A 17,210-nucleotide genomic window follows, 5' to 3' on the forward strand; every position below is an offset into this window, starting at 1 on the left:
GGTGTGTTTAATAATGTACGAGCATCTTTAGGTAGATTATTAAATAGATGGCATTTTGATAAACTAGTAAGTAAATCATTCAAAGCAGACTGTGTTATACTGTGGCGAATAGCCCAACATGCAATTATTTTTTCAGGATCTTCACTAGTAGCATTAAAAGTTACATCATTATCACTGCTTGAGTTAGAACTACTAAAATCTTCGAAACTGTTATAAGGTGTATTTGAACTAACATCTTCATTTTGTACAAATGTATTTAAAGTGGGAGTGTGATGAGATGTTGATGAATGAGATAACAATGTATTACACTCATCATTGTCTTCACTACTCGATGAAAATAGACTAGCAACAGACATGGCAGCTCTTTTCCGTTGGCGGTAGCGAGTCGACTTTGACCTACATGAATATATTGGTTCCCAATTAGTAGGTACTCTGTATTATTTTTATTATTCAGGAAAAGGCATGTATTAAAGAAAATATAATATATGTATACACATTGAATGTTTTTAGTTAATTAAAGAAATTATTAAACAGATTATTAATAATATGGCAATGTCATGGTTGGTTACAGATGGGAATTAAAAATTCAAGAAATTATGATTAATGTATAATTGTAGTTCAAGTAGTTCATTCAACTATATAAAATATTTGTATGAAAAATAGACATTATAATTGTATAAATAACTTAATTGATAAAATATAAGCACACAAACCTGTTATGCATATTACAGTACCTATATAATTAATATACTTGGGTATAATTCCATTTTTAAATAAATGAAAACATTTTAGTAGATTATAGCTGTATATAGTAATATATATATATATACAAACTATATACAATTATAATAAAGGTATATGAGTATATTTCTCAATAATTATTATTTAAGTTATACCAAAAGTAAAGTTATACATTATACTAGTATATAATATAGTATCTATATATAATATATATATATATTATATACATAACATCTCAAACAATAAGTATAAGTAGATTTAATACTATAGTTTATTCTGTAACATATTATGATGATAAACACATTTTATATAATAGTAAAATTATAAATCATATTATTTGAACTAGGTACATTACAAATATATTAAATATATTGGCCATGACTTAAACTATATTTTCATCTCCTTAATTCAACAAGCTTTTTATATCAAAACAGATAATGAATATATTTTATAATCATATAATAATCAACAGCAATAGTATTGCTGCAATACAACATAATTTACTTATTATTTATTGTTATAATACCTAAAATCTATTTAGTATAGTTATTTAAAATAATGATATAGGTACACAGTATATGATATTTATATTCTACACAGTGTATGTACACAGTGTGTGCAACAAGTATAGCGAGCGCGGGGGAGTCGGAAACGGCCGATATGTCCCAGTTCAAAAAATCGTAATAAATAAAGTGTTTGACTTAGCGTTATGAAAATGGTATGAGTACATTTCTATGTACTTCTACTATCGTCCTATGGAGGTTTCGAAGTCCCAAAGTCCAAATTACAGCCACGAGGGGGGTAAGTTAGATATTAACCGCTGGGGTGCATTGCAATCTGGCGGCAATCCGGATATGCCCCATTTAAAAAAATCGTATAAAATCAAGGTTTTGACTTAGAATCATGAAAATGGTATAACTGAATTCCTCGTTACCTCCACTATCATCCCTTAGTGATTTTGAGAACAACAAGTCCATATATCGGCCATCCGGCAGGTAAGTACGGGATTTATCGCAGAATTGCAGATCGAAAATTTCCTTAAATAATACACACCTATCTGAGTGACTGAGTATAACTATATAAAATATCATATCACTAACTATTGTATCTAAATAATTATAATTCAATGATATCAATCAATATAATACTTTTAAAGCGTTTATTTTCCTAACTATACTAACCTAACCCGTTCACACCATTATATCGTATTATACATCGATCCGCGTACAGTATTACACCATATTACGTATATTCGTGTTTTAAAAAATTCCAAAATTCGTATAAGATCAACCCCTCGACAGCTAAACGCCCGCGGGCTCTTCTTCCAGACATCGTGAACTGCACAGAAAGCGATTCCTCCTGTATATATATATCATGTTTAATTTGCCTTTTATTTACATAATATTAAATTAATATATTTATATCATTTAGTTGGTTGTGTTCCAATTGAACGATCATTTGGAACAAAAGATGATGAAGGTCCACCAGTGTGGAAAATCTTTAAATATAAAGAAACAAAAAGATTAAAAAAGAATAAGTATCTGAATGAAGTAAGTTTATTTTATTTTTATAATTTGGATTAAAAACTAAATACCGTCAAATGGGGTGAATAGAAACAGTGTGGTGAATAGAAACAAAAAGTTATATTCGGTCTTGTGGTTTTTAGGAAAATTGGTTTAGGACACTTTTTTCTTTATCAAACTCAAGTGAATGTAAACGATATTACACCTAATCTGTTATAAAGATAAAATGATTTACTAATGCATTGATAACACGGTGATCTTCTGACACAAGTTTGTTATCAGTTATAACACGTGATAATACAAATATTTTTTTCTGTATGATAAAATCGATTGATTATTATTTTTTTTTTTTTTAAATGTCCGTTGACTTCTACAATTTAATAATTCGTAAGTATACATTTTTTATTTGTTACAAGTTTTATTTTATTAATTTATAATTAAAAAATTGTTTTTTTGGGGTGTATAGAAACAACGTAAAAATGCCAAGAATTTATAAACCAGATCCTCGAAGCAAAAAGTGTATGAAACCAAATCAAAATGATCTCAAAAATGCTATTATGGCAATTAAAAGTAAACAGGTAACATACCGGGAAGCTCAGGAAATATATGGCATACATTATTCTGTACTCTACCGTCATGTTAAAAATTCTAATTTAAAAAAACAAGGGGGCCAAACGGCTTTATCAGTGTCTGAAGAAAACATTATAATTGATCGTATACTTCTAAGTGCAGAATGGGGATTTCCTCTTGATCAATATGATCTAAGATGTTTAGTCAAAGGGTACTTAGATCGCCGAGGAAAAAAAGTAAAACAATTTGGCCGTAATAACATGCCTGGTAAAGAATGGGCCATTAGTTTTGTGACTAGGCATAAAGACGTTTTATCTTTACGTGTGTGCCAAAATATAAAGCGTTGTAGAGCAGCCATTTCAAGAGAAACTATTAACAATTATTTTGATAACCTAGCTATTTCATTAGAGGGAGTTTCACCTGAATATATAATTAACTACGATGAAACAAATTTAACGGATGATCCAGGTAGAAAAAAAATCTTAACCAAACGAGGCTGTAAATATCCTGAAAGGATAATGAACAGTACCAAAACCTCAATTTCTATAATGTTTGCTGCTTCTGGTAATGGAACTGTACTTCCTCCTTACACAGTTTACAAATCAAAGCATATGCATGATTCATGGAGAATAGGTGGTCCAAAGGGTGCCAGATTTAATAGAAGTCCATGTGGTTGGTTTGACAGCATGTGTTTTGATGATTGGGTCAAGAGTATAGCACTACCATATTGTAATAAATTGGGTACAGGAAAAAAAATATTGATTGGTGATAATCTGTCAAGTCATTTGTCAACAGAGTCAATCAAGATATGTCATGAAAATAACATACAATTTGTTTTTTTGCCAACTAACTCTACACATTTAACTCAGCCTTTAGACGTGGCCTTTTTCAGACCTCTGAAAATTCATTGGAGGAAAATCCTTGAAGATTGGAAGATGGGAGAAGGTAAAGAAGACACTTCTATTCCAAAAGACAAGTTTCCCAGACTGTTAAAAAAACTTTGTTTAAAAATAAATGAAAATTGATGTGAAAATGTTATGGCTGGATTTAATAAATGTGGTATTGTTCCACTAAACAGAGATCAAGTGCTTGATATGCTCCCTGACTCTAGAAATTATTCTGAAAATTCAACAGCAGATACTTCATCTCAAAGTGCCATTGATGAAAGCTTAAAAAAGTTTTTAGAATTAATGAGACCGTCAGATCAAAAACAACAGAGACGAAAAAGGACAAAATTAAATGTTGAACCAGGAATGAGCGTAGAAACTATTACATCTGAAAATGAAGATGACCCAGAATTAGTTAAAGAAGTTGAAGATATGGAAGAAGACAAAGAAAAAAGTTTTAGTGATACTAATAGCAGTATTTCTGAAGTCGCTTCAGTTGAAAAACCTGCATTCGTTAAAATGCATGGAAAAATATTTCAAAATGTGTATCCAATAAAAAGCAAATCTGAAATTTTAACAGATGATTGGTTTGTTATTAGTTTTCAAATAAATACTAAACAACCTTCTTCTAGTAAAATATGTTATAAATATTATGTTGGTCAAGTAATTGAGAAAAATGGTGACATTTATAAAGGTACATTTCTCAGAGGAAAATCTACTAGGGAAGACAATGGTTTCATTTATTGTTTTCCTAATGTAAAAGATCAGTGTGAGTTTGAGTGTCATCAAGTTGTTGGTAGGCTAGATAAACCAACAGCTTACAAACGTGGTTTATTAAAGTTCCAATTGGACTTTAAGACTTTATAAATGTTCCTAATTAAATATTAAAGTTTATATTTGTTAAATTGTGTAGGCACTAGGTAAATTGTTTGCACCTAATTCTTAGTTTTTAATTTTAATTCTAAGACTGATCAGAAAAGTATCTGTGTTAAATTGTTTAAATTGTTTATTGTAACCTACAGTATTTACCTACAATAAAGAAACTGTGATAAGTGAACAGAAAAGTATCTGTGTTAAATTGTTAAATTGTATCAAATGCATACTTATTGTTATATTGTAACCTATAGTATTTACCTACAGTAAAGAAACTGTGATAACTACCAAACTAATTAATTAAGTGTTGAATATTTAATAAATATTTTTAAAAATATTTAAAAATTTAATTATTTGTTTTTATTCACCTTACATGAGTTTAAATCGAAAAAGTTGGTAAAAACCAATATATGTTTCTTTTCAGCTCACTCGGCAGGTGAATAGAAACAAAGCACTTAAAAAAATATATAAAATCAATCTTTAAATATAAAATGTTATCAATGATACTATATTAAAGTACTCACAGAGACCCATATTTTAAAGTATTGCTCATTATTCTATGTTAAATATTTAAGATGCTACAAGCTTTAGAAGTTTGAAACTGTTTCTATTCACCCCATTTGACGGTAACTAATAAATTATTATATCTTTAGAACGCCTTCCGATACATAAGTACCGCATTGAATGATTTGAGAGCGATGGGGCATGAGGTGATAAAAACTGAACAAATTGATTTATATTTAAAAAAAAACGGAATTTTTAATATCAATGTCATTAATCACATAGAAAATAATAATGCCCAAATTCAAAATTTAATAAACCCCAACAATAAAATTCGAGCAATAGATACATTACATCAACAAATTTTTAACATCATTCAGGAAAACAATCTTTTTAATACTTACATCGCTAATAAAAATACAATAATAAAAAAAATAATATCTGAGAACAAAAATTTAAAAAAACAAAAATCACAAAATATAAATAACTATAAAAAAAAAAAATCAGTGATGTTATACAAAGCAAACAGTTGGAGAATTTAATTGAATTTGAAATTAAGTAAGTTTCTTACACATTGATATATACATATTTACATATTTTAAACATATATTATTTACAGAAGGTAATGCTGCTGTTTCTGTATACATTTTACTTTTTATCTTGTGAATTTCTGGCCTATGATCAACCGTAAAGTTGTACAAAATCCTCAGTCTGTTGTTTCCACAATGTTCACTTGAACAAATATTATTATATTATTATTATTTTTTTTTTTTTTTTTTTAAATACATTATGACAATAGTTTTTGCTTATATTACAGTTGAGACTATGGCAGTAGCTACTGATACCGAAACATCGTGCAGTTGTCAGGTTAGGTTACCTAACGTTCCCCCCATTATTCTGTTAGCCTTTCTTTGTGACTTCGTGACTTCGTGACTAAGTATCTGCAGTGTTTGGTTGTTATTTCCAAAATGTCATTAAGATCAAACTTTATAATGGACTTAGCAGTAAGCGGTGATGAATTTCACATCACACCAAGGGACAATCATTTCATTTTAAAAATATTTTTACATTGTTTGATTTTTATATTTTCAAAATATATGAGGCATAATATTTCTAAAATAATCAAATTCACACATTTTCAAAATAATTGCCATCAAATATTTTTAAAAATTCTCATAAAATTATTTTGAAAAATGTTTGTAACCAAATATTTCTTATGCAATTAATTAGATATATTTTAAAAATGTTTAGTATCAAATGTTTTTGATATGATTCATTCACGAATTTTTAAACTGTTAGCAGACAAAATATATATTTTAACCAATTAATAACCAATATTCTTGTATGAGTTTGTATGACATAAGCATACTACCTACATTGTATTTTGATGAACAGAATATGACAAGGAAGAAAAAATGAGTAGGAGATTTAATTAAGTTAAAAAAATATATATATGTATATTATCATTTAATTATAATTAATCAACAGATTTAATTATTTTGTCAATTAATGGCATGTTCATTTTTATCATTTTTTTGTTTTTTAAGTTTTTCTCTCTGTGCAGCTTGAGCCATCCAACTTTTTAATGGTTTTTCAATATCTATATTTGGTATGCCTGAAAATTTTTTAATTGAACGGACTGCTTCTAAAATAAAAACAAATAAGTTAATAAATTAACTATCATGTTTTTATACATAAATATAATAGGTTTACTATGTTAAAGTAAGCCTACATACATAAAAGTTATAGATTCGACAAGTTTTGTAAATCCCAGTGAACAACTTGCAGTACATATTTAATCATACAATTATTAAAATTGAGCAAGTATACATAGGTATAATTATTATGATCCAATGATGTTAATAATTATACCTTACAATTTAGTGTGGTAACTGTATGTAAACACCATTTAAAGATAAAAACAATCAAAAGTTCACTAAATATTATCAATTAAATAGATAATATAGTTGTCACATTTTGGTTAACCTTGATAATGCTCATTTACAACAATACCTAGCTCTAACAGTTTCTAGCCAAATTTTAATATGTAGGTAAAATATTTATTTTTACTCACCAAATATAATACTGCAACTTTGTAAAGTAGAAAATTGATTTTTTCCCTTAAAACCAATATATGAGTAATTCATGAGAAATGTGTCACTAAACATTTTTTGCATCATTTTACGGATGGTTTCAGGCAATGAGTTGCTCAAAAATCGAGATAAAGTTTTGACCTATAAAACATAATTTGTTCTATAGAACTGCAGTGTCATAATAATATATATTATGTGATACATATAAGTATTATTTTTAATATACCTATCAAAGACCATGATAAAATAACCAGGTATGTCAGCAACATTACAAATTTTACAAGAGACTGCGCAAGTATGGCGGCCAGTGTGCTCCGTTTCTTATTGGCTGATATATAATCATACTTTAATATATTGTGAAGTTTGATAAGATGATAACATAGAATATAAAATATTTTGAAATTTAAATTCATTTTTTTTTTTTTGAAATTTGGCTGCGCAAATTTCAATAAATTTTATATTTTCTCTTGTTTAGGTACAACTCACTAGTCACTACTCAATTAATTGGTTATCATGCCAGTTTGTGTGTATGAAGGGTGTGACAGTGGTAGCAAAATGAAAAACATTACAAAAGATCCTAGTATACATCTTCACAGATTTCCTAAAAACCCAGAAATGAGAGAAAGGTGGGCTAGGCAAATTAGGAGAGGATGTGAAGTACCGAATATTAATTTTGAAACCGGTATATACTTGAATTTTGATATTAGAATTTATTTAATCTCTACAATTGTTTGTTTTAGCCAAGTTAGAATTTAATTTGTTATTACTAGGTGTAGTTTGTTCTCTTCATTTTGCTCCATATTCCATAGAGGAAAAATCATATGCACAAAAATTTGTTTTGTATTCTCCTAAAAATCGGAGAAAATTAAAACCAGATGCAATACCTTTGACGTAATGTTTCTTTTAGATATTATTTTGGTATGTAACCATGTGGCATGTACAAAACATTTTTTATTTTATAGTAAACATGGATTGGAATATCATGATATTCCTTTTCAGAAAAATTACATGCTAATGAATTAACAACACTTACAAACCATTCTCCTACCACAGTTAAAACATCTAGTGGAATTTTTGAAATAACTGAAACTAAGAGAGAAATGTAAATAATATATAATAATTCTTATGTTTCACCATTTCACCAATGTCAATGAACTTTGTAATGATGATAATTTCAGCCCTGTTTGAACTACACTATTTGGTGATTTATGTGATGAGTTGGAGGCACACAATTTAGTTGAAGATGACATGTTAGATCCCAATGTGATATCCGTAGAAGAAACAAACCAAAAGTACCAATTTTATAAATGCATGCAACAAATTCTGTACAATTTATGTTATTTCTTCTGAACCTTTTGTGTTAATATGTTAAAAACTTATGTTATTAATTTATTTTGGTCGGTTTTTTTAAAATGCCTATGAGATTAATAACAAGTTTTTACTATTGCAAATACTGCAATTGAAGAAATTTTATTTTTAAGAATATTAAAATAAAGTATATTTTTTTTAGTATTAATTAATAACAATTTTAGTTATGAAAAAGTCAGTACCTACTATAATATTAAATTAAATTTTCTTACTTAAGAATAGTAAAATGTGTAGAAAATTCTAGTCTAACATAATAAACTTTGTTTAATTTTTAATCTGATGATTTTTTAAATCAAAACTGGTTAATACAATTCCAAAAATGTCTTCTTTTCTTTTCTTTTCTTTTTTTTATATTTGTATTAATATATATTTATATAGCTTGATAAAATAACATAATATAGCATGATGATATTTTATTGTATCATATTTTATGTTTGTATAAATAAATGTGTTTTTTTAAATTTTGTTATGCTAATTTATGTTTGTAGTTTTGCTCTATGTTGTAAGATAAATAATGTTACTAAAATGTTATTGTTTGTCAATTACGTTTAATATTATAAAATATATAATGAAATGTAAATATATTCAATAAAACAAGTAGGTTAAAGCTGTATTCAATTAAATAAATACAATTATGATGCACATGATTAAATTTTGTTCTATAAGCTAACATATAATTCCTTTATTTGCACGCAGAATGCAGGAAACAATAGAAAAATATAAACAGGAAAACGAAAAACTTAAAAATGAACAAATTAAATTAAAAGAAATAATTTCTATTCAAAAAGCTCAAAAACAAAATTTACAGGATTCTCTTAATAAAATAGATGGTACTTTTAATTCACGGATTCATACAATATTTTCAAAATTATTCACACCAACACAGATTGACGCTATTTTAAATAACAATAAAACTATTTACAAATGGACACCTGAAAATATTGCCTCTGCCATATCATTGAGAAGTGTTTCTCCAAAAGCAACAGGCCAAACATAATAAAACAACTGTCAAAAAAACTATAAATAAAATGTCCAAATTTGCCGCTGGAAGTGTTACAATGCTTGGTTCGTACTCGAACTTTTATTCGGATGAATAAAATAAACAACCAAATATTACATACTAATATAACACAAAAAAAATCTAATAAAAAAAAAAAAATGAAATTCATAAATTAAAAATGTAAATATTAAATGTATTCAGTCTTAGCATACCTACCTATTGCAACTAATCCAATATGCAACGTCAAACAGCAATAATGATTTCCTAAGTAAAATACAAGGATAAGTCAACGCTAAAGAAGTAAAATCCAAACACAAAAAAAATATATCAATATCTGATCAGAATCTAATATTATTTTATAATATTTTATAACATGATAAAATATTAAATAACATTATCATGTTTTATATGACTACTGATAACAGGCGCACACCGGCCGCCATCTTGTACGCCACACAAAGTTGCTGACATACCTGGTTATTTTATCATGTCAAAGACAATGTTTGTGTGCGCAGCTCAGTCTGAACACCGTCTGTCTGTGTAAAATACGTTTGGTTTCGAGTGGGGAATCGGCAATTATATGTGACCTCGTCAGGCGGTCGCACGCGATAAACATACACACGGAGAAAAATATCAAGTATCAACTCTGTACTGGCTTTGTAAACTCCACCGCTTTTCTATTTTTATCGTTAAAATAGTTTTTTATTATTTTAATATTATTAGTTGTGACAATAAATGAATTATAAAATATACTAATTATTATTATTATTATTAATGCTAATAAATATTTAACTTATTACATTTATACTCGTACTTAAAACAGATTAATTTTTTTTAAAACAAACTTTTGCAATAATTGCACACCACCTACTTTGAACACCACGAGCCGCCACTGCTCACCCGGCTAAGTATACAACAGACTTACCCGGCACATTATATAGGCTCACCCGGCACATTATATCAGACTCGCCAGGCTAAGTATACATTAAACTCACCCGGCACATTATATAGACTCACTCGGCTAAGTATATTAGACTCACCCGGCTAAGTATACAACAGACTCACCCGGCACATTATATAGACTCACCCGGCTAAGTATATTAGACTCACCCGGTACATTATATAGACTCACCGGCAAATTGTTCAGCCGTTGTATGGTAGTTCGTACCCTATTACTGTTATTGTTTTTCTGCTAATTGGCCATTGCTGAACGCACGCGGTACGCTGAGTGTGATATTTTTTATTCATTAAACCTTGTGAAAATTCGGGTATTTTACCTACCGAAAACCACCCACGACAAAAGAGGAACACTTCTGTCGTGACCTAGGAGCCGCACCGCGTGATGGCCTTTAGCTTGTTCAAGCCCTGATCGTTCATCGTCAAGTTTGTCTGTCAGCAGTTCAACCTCATCCACTCAAACCCCATTGCAGCTTACTAATTCAACTCCTAGAATATTGGAGTTGAGGAAACAGCTACGGCTAGCCAAGGACCATATAAAGACATTAGAGAACAGGCTCTATCTATTAAATCACTTAGACTCTGTAGAATCTTTTTTAAATCACTGTGAAAAATTTTTACCACCAAATTTAATTTTAATTATTAAATCACATTTAATGCAGAAAGAAAGAAAAAAGGGGGTTACAGATATGAACATGAATTTAAACAATTTGCATTAACTATTTATTTTTTGGGTCCAAAAGTTTATAATTTCATTAAAACAACACTTTCTCTGCCAACAATCAGCACACTTAAACGTACAACTTCAAAATTTGAAATTCTACCAAGTCTAAATGATGTTTTATTCAATTTTATTAATTTTAAAATTAGAAATTATACCCCTGAAACATTACAATGCATACTTTGTGCAGATGAAATGTCTTTAAAAACTAACTTATATTATTTAATTAAAAAATATGAAATAATGGGGTTTAATGTAACTAATAATCGTAAAACTTATGAACCTGCAAAGTATGCACTTGTGTTAATGCTTAGTGGTATAAATGTAAATTGGAAGCAACCAATCGCATATTTTTTAGTGCCTAGTTCATGTACTGGTTATGACTTACAAGATATTATAATTTCAACAATAGTGAAAATTCAAAGTACTTCTTTAGATATCAAAGCTTTTATAACCGATATGGGTTCAAATTTTGTAGGTTTTAGTAATAATTTTCATGTTTCTCCATCTCGACCATATTTTGAAGTTAATAATAAAAAAATAGTTTACATTTTTGATCCACCTCATCTTCTGAAAGCTACAAGGAATATATTTTTCCAACATAAATTTAAATTAAATTAAGATTTAATAGAAAAAAAATATCTTGTGTCTTTTTATGATAAAGATAGTAATTGTAATTTATGTTTAGCTCCAAAATTAACATATCCACATATATATCCGAATGCATTTCAAAAGATGAGGGTTTACTTAGTTGCTCAAACTTTTAGTGCAACTGTTTCAGCAGGCATGGAAACCTATTTAGCATTAAATAAATTACCAGTTTCTTCAAAACAAACCATTAATTTATTTAAAGATATGGATAAATTGTTTGATATTTTTAATTCATACAAAATACCTAATTTAAAGGATTTTAACAGACCATTCAAAAATACTCAATCTCAAAATTCACATTTATTATTCATGGAACAATTCTTTACAAACTTAAAAGTTTTTGATAAAAATAACCAAGATGTAACTAGTCGAATGAAATTTATTAAAGGCTGGTTAGTTTCTATTGCTGGTTTAAAGTTACTGTGGACAATATTAAAAGGTGAAAATCCTAGTCACAACTATGTTCTTTATACTAATAGAATAAACCAAGATAGAATTGAAAACCTTTTTGGCACAATTCGCAAACAAAATGGTAATAATATGAATCCCACTCCAGTCCAATTTTATTATGCTTTTAAAAAAATCTTCTAAATTTGTTTGTTAGATTCAGAATTTTTTCAACAATTAAATTTCTAAATAAGGATTTATTTTCAGAAAAATCATTAAAAAAAAAGAAAACTAGCTACTTTACAACATTTATAATTATTCATTGAATAAATTAAGTCATAAGTCATAACCAGCATAACTTCAATATTTTTACATAATTTCTGACACATGGTAACTTCTGACAGGCTAACAAAGGGCTACAGCAAAACACTGGTACAGGTAGCTGCCCACAGGCTACAACTTTCAAGTAGCTGCCACCAATGTGTTGGACTGTGGACCTGTTCTGGAGCTACAAGTAGCTGCCTGCAAACTACAATTTTCTAGTAGCTGTCCTTTTTTATTGACATCAAATATATTAAATAGTTCTTTTCAGGACTTAGTGTCGATTACTTTAAAATTTAAATAGTTCTTTTCAGTACTTAACGTAGATTATATAAAACAGTTCTTATCAGGACTTAGCATTGAACTTTGAATTAGTCCTTTTTAAGACTATTCGCTTTAATTTTATTAAACGGTTCTTTTGAGAACCAACAAACATCACAATTTACTGTTATTCTAATAATTATGCTCCAATATAAATTTACTAATATACATTACCCTTATTTTATGTTTATTTAATAATAAAGAAAATATTTTTTTATATATGGTTCTGTAAGATGCACGGTTTTTGATCTGTAAAACTTTGTATAATATTTCATGTTAAACCATGCCCGTTTTGTTAGCTATTCGAATTATATTTGGACGTAAAATTTAAAAATAAAAATCGGGCTTCTTACGGAATCTGATTTTAATTTTCTCTACCTATAATTTTTTTATTTATTTATCTTTTTAGTATTGAATTTGTGAAGAATATTATAATAAATGAGCTAACACTCCTCTCACAGACCAAAATTTGTTTTTATTTTCAAAATAATGTATTTCCTCCTTGTCTTTGTGGTGTAACACAGTAAAATATTTTTAAATTGTGTAACAGAGTCACTATTTATTGAAGTGTAAATAATAATATCGAAAAAGAGAAAACAAATTTAGTATAATGAAATTATATGGAAAAAAAGTATTTTAAATATTTAAAAAAACACTTCTCAAAAAATGTTGGAGAAGTATTTGTGTGCTTAACATGATTATTTGTAAAAGTTTAAAAAAAAATAGAAGTAGGATTGATAAACATAAGCCGTAAGATTACAACAGACTAATCAATATATTGAATTAAAAGTACACATAATAATATGTATTAAATATTATTTGATGCAATAATTAAAAATTATGGTAAAAGTTGTTGTACATTAATTAATTTATCTTATGTGGTCCTACTGATTTGAGGTAGGTTCGTGTTATCAGTAAATCGAAGAAGTGCACCATCTGGTTTTATATAATCTGTGATAATATGTCATAGGTGTCACAAAACAGTTAGTTAAATTTGTTTGGTATTAGTTCCAATAACAATGAATGTTCTTGGTGGCTTACAAGTTATTTTGATACCACTACAGAACTCATTTGTTGTATGTACATACTCTATAATTAATACTGATAGATACACAACAAATGCAATTTAGTTAATATTGTTATTTAGATCTGTTATCTCTACAAAACAGACAATGTAATTTTATTTCTGTTACAATAAATTACTAAATATTTAGTCCGTACAGTGCTCGAATTGTGGGGGGCTCTTCTTTTTTTATTTTTTTTTACCATTACCCCTCAAATTGTTTTCCCAATTTCCTTTATAAACTATAACCTAAAGTGAAATTGGAACAATAATTACTTTCCACTTAATTGCATCACCATATTATCTTTACAATTTGAGCACTGATACTGTAAGCATAATGGTTATAATTAGGTGTAGAAATATTGAAACAAAATAACGACTGCAAATTGATTTTCTTATATTGTTTATTATACATAATATATTTTTAAACAAATTTGATGTTTTAGGTATTTTAAAATTTACTTAGGTACATAAAATATATTTGTCACGAAAATTAAACAACAACATAATTTAAAAAGGACTTCTTACAGTAATATATTTTGTTCCATTTGATACAATATATAATGTATTTGGTACATGAAGAAAGTAGAAAATCCTGAAATACATAACGAATAATATTGGTTTCTGGTAATGTTATTTCATAACAGTAAACATTTTCATCCAAGCCGATTGTTGTTAAAATGTTGCACTCAAAAATTACCCTGTTTTCTGCATAAAGAAAAACATGCTTTACAATCTCAAATTGAGGATTATTATCTTTCAAAATTCCTAACGTCAATATAGTTTTAGGTTTGTAACGAGTTCCTTCCACTTCAGCCCAATTTACTCGAAATATAGAATTCTCTACATTCAGATTTAGTTCATTTTGAATTTGTTGCTGTTTTATAGAGTCCAATTCTGTTTGAGGTCCTACTTTTATTTTATTACATAATTTACCATTAATAAATGTTTCATTCAACTTAAGTTGGTGTTTGATTGCCAAAGTCTTGCAAATGTTACGCCTATTGAATGAAGACCTTGCTGAAATCTTTGATACTTTATGTTTTGCTTCGTATCTCATAGACCATAGGTGAATTACCGGTCCGAATTTTTCAATAAAAGAGTGATAGTGCGTTAAAAAATGAAATTTTGGTTTTAAATGGTTTTTACTATACTTTAAATAACGATCATTCATTTCAGCAACTAAGGTCTGAAGCATTGAACAACTGCCTAATTCTAGTGATGTTGATAATATGGTGTCGGCACCGATGCGGTCGGGACATTTGCGGTCGGCACCTTTTGCGTGCCATTTGCGGTCAATTTATTTCTATCTACCGGACTATACAATTTGGGTGCTATATATAATATTTTATATACTATATACTGAATTTATGTTAATAGGTAGCTATAATACTTTTTTGCTATAGTTGAAATTATACTACTGATTATTACTATACTTGTCAAATATATTATATTTAAACTTCCCTTCACACTTTTCCAGGCTTAGGACTGGCAGTATTTTTTGCTGGCGTGTTTAAAAATTCACATAATAATATATTTGTCAATCACAATTCACTGTACTTACATGAAAAAATTAAAAAAAAATTATTATTATAAAAAATTCACATAATAATATATTTGTCACAATTCACAGACTCACAGTATACATACATAATAAACATAACCTTATTCTAATTTTATGATTATTTTATTATTTCAAGGGGAATGTGGAACTGTCATAAAAGAAGACACAGAACCAATAATATTGTTGAGGGTTGGAATAGTAAACTAAATAAAATATTAAATACACCGCGACCAACGTTTATGAACTTATATAGCTGTCTTAAAAAAGAGACTGAAAATGCGGAGCTTTTATATGAAAGAAGCTACTTGAATATGGAAGGTAAAAGGAGAAAAAAATGTACATACAATTAGACGAAAGAATTAGAAAAAGATTAGTAGACTATGAATTAGATAATGATTTAGAAAAATGCTTAAAAAAAATAGCTATTATTCAAAAATTAGAATAAGGTTATGTTTATTATGTATGTATACTGTGAGTCTGTGAATTGTGACAAATATATTATTATGTGAATTTTTTATAATAATAATTTTTTTTTAATTTTTTCATGTAAGTACAGTGAATTGTGATTGACAAATATATTATTATGTGAATTTTTAAACACGCCAGTAAAAAATACTGCCAGTCCTAAGCCTGGAAAAGTGTGAAGGGAAGTTTAAATATAATATATTTGACAAGTATAGTAATAATCAGTAGTATAATTTCAACTATAGCAAAAAAGTATTATAGCTACTTATTAACATAAATTAAGTATATAGTATATAAAATATTATATATAGCACCCGAATTTTATAGTCAGGTAGATAGAAATAAATTGACCGCAAAAGGTGCCGACCGCAAATGTCCCGGAACCGATTATAATATTATCAAGATTATTATTATAACATCTAGAACTCTCCGCATAGCAATATATAGACCCCAAAGTGGTTCTTCTGAGGGTACAAAATCACCAATTAGTAAACCAAAGTACCTTACTAATGTCAACATTTCGGATGCAGATTGTCTAATATTTCCTTGTATAATATAGTATTCAGTAAGTGCACATGGCTTATTGTTTTCAGGTCCATAGTCAAAGCAAACTAGTCTGTCGTTCAATACTTGTAGCGTAAAAAGCTTTGATTCCTTAATATAGTATTTTAAAATGAAGCTCATAATATACTTAGAACATCCTTCTAGCATGTTGTGCATTACGTCTACTCCTAGTTGATCAAATAAATTAAAATTATTCACATTAAACCAAATACACTTTTCTCTTACACCAGTAGCAGACACATCATTCATTAATAATTGAGCATAATACTGATCAGTATGTCTTAATAAACTCACATCTTCATAACATTGAACCCATATATCTTCTTTTCTCGTTGTACACATTCTACATGGAAAGTGTGAGGAGAAACTCTCAGTAAAACCTGTGATGGAATGCAATCCTAAGTTGTCACCTAATATAAGCCCCAACTCAAAATACAATTTACCTTCATAATCTGGTGTACCTACTTATTTCAATACCAGTTTCTTGTAAAAAATTTAATTCATCCATTTGAGGCTGAAAAATAATCCTATTTCCAAATTCAACCCTGTCAGAGGAATGAAAAATTAAGGCAAGAAAAATGTTAGATAACACTGCAAAACAATAAGAAGGGAGACATGGTAACGAGATATAAACTCCTCC

The 17,210-nt window shown here is 28.1% G+C and overlaps 1 long non-coding RNA gene and 2 pseudogenes across 1 annotated transcript; 2 read left to right on the forward strand and 1 right to left on the reverse strand.

The window, feature by feature from the left end:
* Positions 1-2,743: 2,743 nt before the first annotated feature.
* On the forward strand, positions 2,744-4,588 carry LOC149062075 (uncharacterized; annotated as a pseudogene).
* Positions 4,589-6,597: 2,009 nt separating this feature from the next.
* Positions 6,598-7,573, reverse strand: LOC149062076 (uncharacterized). The gene is made up of 3 exons (XR_016189314.1): positions 7,415-7,573; positions 7,170-7,329; positions 6,598-6,740 (listed from the first exon to the last, which is right to left on the reverse strand). It is a non-coding gene; the product is annotated as an uncharacterized LOC149062076 (long non-coding RNA).
* A 128-nt stretch (positions 7,574-7,701) lies between these two features.
* Positions 7,702-8,294, forward strand: LOC149062077 (uncharacterized; annotated as a pseudogene).
* Positions 8,295-17,210: the final 8,916 nt, after the last annotated feature.

This window comes from Diuraphis noxia, unplaced genomic scaffold, assembly GCF_037042655.1.
Source record: "Diuraphis noxia isolate RWA-SAM2 unplaced genomic scaffold, SU_Dnox_SAM2 contig0001, whole genome shotgun sequence".
NCBI classification, from domain to species: domain Eukaryota; kingdom Metazoa; phylum Arthropoda; class Insecta; order Hemiptera; family Aphididae; genus Diuraphis; species Diuraphis noxia.